Here is a 7,146-nt window from a genome sequence, read left to right as displayed (position 1 = left end):
CTTTAACGAGACTGAAATGTCCATTACTTACATCGTTCTGCAGTTCCGATTTAAAATGCTAGAAGAGAATGTCCCTGATCAAAGCACTGCTCTTCGTACGGAGTAGCTGTAAAAGAGACGCATGGTCAACAATTTGAAAACATTTCTTGGTTAAATATGAAACATAATCAACGGATCTCACTGTACAGTGATTAACTACAAACTACGTAAGAGTAGCTACAGCAGCTGCACCTTGGTACGTATGTTTGAAATGGCAATGTTAACTGTCGTGAAGATGAAAAAGTTGAGATGCTTCTAAATGTTTCTTACTTTTTCCATGCAGAAGTAAATCTGAGAAAAGCACATTCAAGTTGCATTGGCAATATTTACACTGTGCCCTACTAGGTCCCCTGGCCGCCTCTAACAATCATCATTTATTTGTTTATCACTTAGCCACTCTTTTCTAAAACGTCGTAAATACTGCTTGGCATTCTTTTCAGACATGTTCAGCCAGTCACAAAAACAAAGAAAAAGAGCACTAGACACTAGTTGTTATACACACAACACCCAATTTATGATCTATAGCAGTGAGCCGCAGCCGTGCCCTAGGGATTTGCAGATGTTCGTTGCCGCCATTAGCCGACGGTGACTGCACTGTCGTCTTTGTTGCTGAGCTGAGCTCTCTGTCACTGTCTGTCTTTTGTTGTGCTATATTCATTGTGATTTTTACGAAAATGAGTGATGATGCGCTTTCTCGCTCATCACAGGGTTATCTTCTACTCCATTTCGGAAAACAAAGCCGGTTATCAGGAGTTCATGGAAGCTGAAAACACAGGTTTCTGTTGCCTGCACTGTGTACGTACAATACACGGAGGTGGAGTTTGTTCTGCCCCCCTCGTCCCCTCGCAACCCATCACTCCGCACGGCATAGCTTGTCCGTTCTCCCTTCTGCCCGCAAACCCCTCTCGTGCCAAGTTAAAATTCGCGAGAAGTACCGTACACTATGAATTGCGCTCAGTATCCAGAATTCGAGACATTAACTCACAGAGCAAAGCATAGTTTTGTTAGTGTGGTGCTCGTGCTAGGGGCGCGGATCGTATATTCAAAGCCAGTTCGAATCCTGGTGGTGAACGATACTTGGCCGGCCAGGGGAGGAGGTAGTAGTCTCAACTTTCTGATGGCCAGTTCTTGTGCCAATGTCCTGGATTAAATTCCAAGCCTCTCTACAATCTTTCACGAAGAGAGGACATGTGACACTGTTGATGGTGATTCGTCCGTCGGATGGGGATGTCAAGCTCGACGGCCCCCTCGATGCTTTTCGAGAGAATTACGCTGTGTGCCAACACCGAGTTTCAACCTCTCCCTCCTCATTCATGAAAACACAAACGCGACAACACTCAGTACCAGCACTCATCGCAGTTATCCTCTATGTACAAAAACACGCCCGACACTTCGTAACAGGTCGGAGGAGAGCAATGGCAAACCACCTCCACTCGGAACCTTCCCAGGATGGAGTTTCAGGATATCTGTTTCTGCTCCCTGCGCTCGGTTCGTGAACATTGGACTCTTATTTTGCCAGTCATCAGATACGTTTGATACTATTGGCTAAAAAAATAGCCATGTACATTGCTCAATAGGAAGGAAATCTAAGGAATAGTAATAATAATAATAATAATAATAATAATAATCTAAGGAATAATACTGAATAAATTACGGGAATCACTCTTCAAAAAACGACTCTTAGAATCGCTCACATACAACAATTGAACACAAGTAGAGAGCAACTCTCTTGACAACCTTGTGTTCTTCGTTTCTTCAGTTGCATATCAGCTGGTCAATGTGTGTGCGTCGTTAATTCGTTATTTTCTGCGCGCCTTTGTGTTTCAGTTCAGTTTTCAGTTACATCCTACATTTAATTTGAATGAACAAATCAGAAATAAAGCCCGTTTTTGCAACACACTGAGTGAAACTTAGAGTTTTAGTGCAATACATCCATGGCACTGTCTTGCAGGTGCACAAAGATTTGCATTCGTAATACTTTTTATCAAAGAACACTTTTTTTTAAATTAAATGAAACAAACAAATCCATCAAGAAAGACCCAGTTTCAATAATATCCGTCAAAAAATCCGTCAACCCTCAAAACTAAATTTTAGCCGTCAAATTTGACTGGAAATCCGTCCCGCCGCGCGCTGTGTTTAACCACAGCCCACAGCAGTAGCCAACAGAGCGTTCCGAGAGCACGTGAAACCCGTTCTCTGTTTGAAGCAGCCTTACTCTCCACGTAATCACTTAGCCTAAGAGATACTGCGTGTGGCATGTTGTTCAGTTCTTCATCCACTCATGGTTATGTTGCCACGTTTCATGTGGTTCTCAACAAGGTATGTAATTCGAGAACTAATTGGTTATAGTGAAGTTGGACTCTCGACCATCCAGCTCGTGACTATCCGACCTACTTAATTAATATCATAACAACACTTCTCCGTAATAAAATGAGGATTAATTTATTGCACGTACCGCACTTTTCCAACGCTTTAACACACAGGCTCTGGCTACAGTGCTGGGTGGCCTTTCAAAATGTTTTACACATCTTTTGTGCTGCTAACACATCTGGAGTCACAGTTATAATACCGAATAAATTACGGGAATTACTCTTCAAAAAACGACTCTTAGAAGCGCTCACAAACAATAATTGAACACACGTAGAGAGGAGCTCTCTTGGCAACCCTGTGTTGTTCGTTTCTTCAGTTACATATCAGCTGGTTAAAGGGTGTGCGTTGTTAATTTATTATTTTCTGCGCTCCTGTGTGGTTTAATTACAGTCCAAAACGGGTGATAAACGAAAAAAAAGACTTTTAGTTATTATGGAAGTCAGAAAATGTCAATAAAATTGGGCTTTGGTATATAAACTGGTGTTTTTAATGGTAGTACTGAGTTCAGAAGAGAGAATTTGTAAACCTTGGGCCTATCAAGTTTTTTTCTCCAGCTTGATCTTCCGCCACATTATGCTGTATGGTCTAGAGTCTACTGTATGTTCAGTTTACAACACACTGCATCGCAGATCTTTTTTCCTTGCAGTTCATGGTAACGGTATGGATGGACGATCTAGGTTAAGTGGTGCTACATATCGAAAGAAAGCTGAAGAAAAAAAGACAGAAGGATAGTAAACTTTTACAGAAAATACCATGACTGGACCCATTTTAGTGGTAAAAGTGAAAGTGAAATGTGTTGCTCTGAACATTCAGGTGAGGTTGCTGTTCGAAACAGTAACAATGAACAGTATAGCTCTGTAAGTACAGACAAAATTACAGTTCTAAACGGTAAACAGAATGCGAAGTTCTAACTTTCGGAGTTCCAGAAAGATGTCAAGCATCTACACGCTCTAAACCAAAGGATTTTCCTGTTCCCAGTAATGACCAATTTTATTGCGAAAACAATGACCAGGCACTGGATTATTTGGTGAAATGGTGTTGCTCAAAAAAATTCTGATTTTTCTATGTCCTCACAGCGATACGCCGACAGATCCCAGTGATTTTGCAGCAAAAAAATTGTTTCAGACGATTTTGGTGAATGAGAAAATTATCAACCATGAATATCTTGTAGATTCTCCCAGCCAAGGACCGTTTTTCTGCGCATGTTATAAATTACTCGTTGGTGCATCTCAGTTTGCAGTGATTGGACTCATGAACATGATAATTCTACCTCTCACAGAGACTACATTTCAAAACTGAAAACCGAGATAAACAGAATTGACAAATGGTTGCTCATCCATCATGAACATGAAGTTCCATAATGGAGAAATGTGCTAAGAAAGAGGCGTTGCTGTAACTAAGAAGTTAGCTTCTATGGGTCTAGCATATCAGATCAGCGTTCGGCTCTGTGAAAAATGGAAACTTCGTGAAATGTCTGAAATTAACTACACACTATGATTCTTGTTTGGCTGAACATATAGCAAGGTCTGGTAACCCTGGGAAAGGATTTACTTCGAACTTGTCACCAGCAACTTATGAAGATTTGATATGTCTTATGGGGAAATCAGTGACCCAAAAAATATGTAATGAAGTTATTTCTTCTAAATATTTTTCAGTCGTAGTAGATTCTACATCACATATATCCCATGGTTACAACATCCCACGTAAGCAGCTATGAAATTTTAACTTTCAACGTTTGTCAATTTCATAATTACGTGTATTATATTTGGAGAGTGATTACTTTCAGAATGCTCCAATGTGGCCCGGAGTCGAAATTGCAATCGCATTAAATAATGTTTTAACAGCCTAAAGCGGAATAATTAGGCTTTTGGCACTTTTTTCGATGTGCTGTGACGCTGTTGCGGGATGACGTATAAAAGCTTTTGCGGATACTTCTCCGTAAATCTACCCAGTGTCGACATACATCTTAACACAATCCAAAAAACCTTCACCTCCAAGCTTTTATCGATAATTACACCTTTAGGACTTTTTGGAAGGCATGTCTCATCCACACAAGACCCTTGTGTATTAGACGCACATGGATGGCTAGAAATGTGCGGAGTGCCTCTTGACCCTTTTGTCCAAAAATGTGTGAAATCTTATGGGGCTTAACTGCTAAAGTCATCAGTCCCTAAGCTTACACACTACTTAACCTAAATTATCCTAAGGACAAACACACACACCCATGCCCGAGGGAGGACCCGAACCTCCGCCGGGACCAGCCGCACAGTCCATGACTGCAGCGCCTGAGACCGCTCGGATAATCCCGCGCGGCCAACCACTATCGGCTTAAATATTGTCCAAACTTAACTTTTAAGATTCGTGTCAGTGCGTGTGGTTCTGTACTCACCACTGATTAGTTTTTCCTTTACTTCCCTTTTCCTAACATGATCTCCTTCCTCTGCAAATCACGTTCAGTTTCTGTGCGCATTTCCTGCGTTAAGAAGAAACAGAGAAATCGCCACGTCAGCACTGCTCTATTCGCCGCTGTAGACCTTGGCTCGCAACGGCTGTCACAGCCTATAGGCCGCGGCATACCAATGCTTGCACACGGCGATGGCCGGCCCATGCAGTGACGTCACGGGCTCGCGCAGTGCGGAGAAGTGCGTCTTGCGCTAGCATGCACAAAATCCGCGTGCCTCCACAGGGCTCAAGCTACGTACCTCAGCCGTACCACAGTCTAATATCCGTACTACGTTTTCAAGCCATGGGCTCGCCGCCATGACACTCTGACCAAAACACTGCCAGTGTGGTATAGCGGTGTGTGTATTTACACTCGCTAATTGCACCATGTACACATCTAACATTATCAAATTGGTTGTTTAAAAGTTTTTGTTTAAAATAAAATCTCGTAAAGGCGGAAGCTCACATTTCTTCTGCTTAAAAATAGTTTTAATGCAATACTAGGAATAGCTAGTATATGCCAGTCTTCTATGTAAACGATACAGTTCTGTTAATTTAGTAACAAAGTTGAGTTCTTTCTTTAGTTATTCTTACGACCGTCTGATACAACAATCCGATTAGATGAATAAATGCCAGATTTACAATAAGCGACGACGTCTTTTCCAATTTTTGTGACATACAAACTACTACTTTTCATTGTTTGGCTTCAGAATGATGTATTGCAGCAGCTATTTACTAATGTGTAACAGACTGATTGCAGTTGTGACCACCACATATATCTGAAGACCTAACCAAATAATCTGTCTTTGTTGTTTATTATTTAAACAATGAAGAAGCAAATAAATAAGGTTGACGAAATAACTCAACATGAATTAATGTTTGGCCAACTACCTATCACATTGTGCACAACTTCATTCTGTTGTCAAATGGAATAGAACTGTGGAGAATCCCAAGTGAACATTCATCCACAAGATGCTTGTCTTTCAGTGCCTTAATGACAGCACTCAAAGAAGCCACTTTCTTCTTTAATCGTCACTTAGGCTGCTGAAGAGTATTAATTTGTTTTTTGTATTGTGCAATTTTTGTTATGAGGTGTTCACAGTTCCTCTTCAGTTTAGCAATTTCAGAGGATGCCCGACTACGTTCTGGTTGTCCTGCGGTGTATTCTGTCTCCCTAAAGAAAATAAACAGATGGAAAACATTAAGAACTGTGTTTTTTTAACAGATGGTTGAATGTGTTACAGTCTTTGTCATGAACAGCATGTTACAGCCCACTAAATAGTTCTATTCATAGTCCTTTCCAGAAATATAAATTCTATGTTTCAGCAACTATTTGTCTTGTTCATAAAATACTCATTACTCTAACAAAAACCATTGTTGTGTTCAGCAGACAATTTGAGATTCTTCCCATGTGTGAAGCTATAATTAATACACACTTAATGAAAAAATGTAAACTGTGAACATGTAAAATATTTCTGCTGGGGTGTCTTGTTTAACAATCACACTGTATTGCTGTGGGTGCTGTCAGTTAACAAGCTCTTAATGCAACTGGTCCAACAGTTAGCGATACAAAGCTGTGTGTTATATCTAATTTTGGTTTAGTGGTTGGTGCATATTCAGTGTTCCAAAGTAGTGGATAAAGTTAACAAGAAGGTAGTGTGAATGCTTTTTAATCAATAATGGTATTTTTAAATGGAGAATGTCAATTAATAGTGCATCAAACAAAAGAAATGTTCATTTGCTGTGCCTATCCCAGATACACAGTTGTATTTCACACAGTCCAAATGTTAATTTCTGAGACTTCACTAAATAATTATACCAGACAGACTTGTTCAGCATAAATAGTCTCATAATTTAAACAGTGTACCTGACTTTTCTTGTCAAATACTCTCTTGTGTGCAAAGGCTGATATTCATCAAAAAGGAATTTTATAAATTTGTTTCCATATGACAATGTGGAGAACAAGATAATCTCTATATAACATACTGTGTAGATGCAGAAACATGTCAGTGTTCCAACACCTCCCCTCTTAAATTCTGTACACAGCATGAAATCGTTCTTGGGTAAAAGCTATGTGTAAGGAGCTAATGAGGTGAAAAGCGAAATTAATTTATTCAAATGACCTGAAGGAACCCTCCCAAAATCAACAAACTGTTGCTGTATCAATTACTCCTAGAACATAACTACCAATAACAAGCAAAGACAGTGCAACAAAAATGTTGTACAACATAATACACCAAACAAAGTGAGATGTTCACAAACTACAGCCTTAAATATTCACATAACTGTGAACGT

Source organism: Schistocerca gregaria, chromosome X (assembly GCF_023897955.1).
Source record: "Schistocerca gregaria isolate iqSchGreg1 chromosome X, iqSchGreg1.2, whole genome shotgun sequence".
In the NCBI taxonomy this organism is placed as follows: Eukaryota; Metazoa; Arthropoda; class Insecta; order Orthoptera; family Acrididae; genus Schistocerca; species Schistocerca gregaria.
Note: the sequence above shows the minus strand (reverse complement) of the source record.